Source organism: Cariama cristata, unplaced genomic scaffold, assembly GCF_000690535.1.
Source record: "Cariama cristata isolate BGI_N322 unplaced genomic scaffold, ASM69053v1 scaffold1005, whole genome shotgun sequence".
In the NCBI taxonomy this organism is placed as follows: domain Eukaryota; kingdom Metazoa; phylum Chordata; class Aves; order Cariamiformes; family Cariamidae; genus Cariama; species Cariama cristata.
The window spans coordinates 41,372-42,377 of NW_009616720.1; positions in this window are offsets into that span (position 1 = coordinate 41,372).

Sequence of the window (1,006 nt, forward strand, 5' to 3'; positions counted from 1 at the left end):
GGGGGCGGAATCAGCCACTGGGCTAAGCAGGTGTAGCACCAATGGCCTCAGTACTGCAAAGTGTGGCACTATAAGGCATCCCGGCTCCTGTAAAGGCACATGGAAATAAGGTGGATTTCCCTTACAGCAACCGTATTCCACTCAGAGCAAGAGCCGAGCTGCCTCAGCTCTGGCAGGAGCAGCCACCAGGTTCTTGCACCATAGCAAAGCATCGCTTCCCTGCCCACGGTCTCTGGACATGTCTTGAAGGAATTAACATTTCTGCTTCAAGCAAACACTCAGTGACCTTACAGAAACTGCACCCATTGATGCAAAAGGGGAATCTAACTTCATGCCTCTTTTGGGAAAGGATATACCTCAACCCAAATTCTTAAAATACTTGGGTTCTGAGCCAAGGGTGTAACCAACTGAGAGTACAAACAAGCTGGAATTTGTACTTAGCAGGTTTGTACGTACCCTTTCACACTAATTTAGGCCCCAGCATATATTGCCCTTCTCACTACTGAAACCAGCAAGAATTTGCCAGAGCATGAAAAAAGCCTCTGCTGCAGCTGCAATGAACTCTTCACTAATATGGAGCATTTGCTGAACCTACAGCTATCAGAGGAGATAAGAAACTAGCTGTGGAGTTGAACCACAGAAAATCCTAAGAGAAAATAGCACAACACTTGTGGTTGAGAGAGGAGGAGTGACTCTGGAGTCTTCCACCTATTTTTCTTCGTCCCTGGTGCTTCTAGGCTAATTTTCCCCTTCCCTTTCTTAAAAGTTGTTTGGCCTTAAATACAACCCTTCAAACTTATTCCTGCACAAAGGTGACTTAAAGGCAAAACAGGAAAAGCGCCTGTGATAACCCCTGAAGCAAACTCCTGTACAGAGGAGTGAGGAAAGCACTCTCAATTACTCAAAGTAATCTGGACCAGCCTGGCAGTGGTTGGAAATAACATGATGGGTGTGTGTTTCTGTCCAGGGGCACGAGCTGATAGTTTCAGTCCACTTCTTCCCAAAG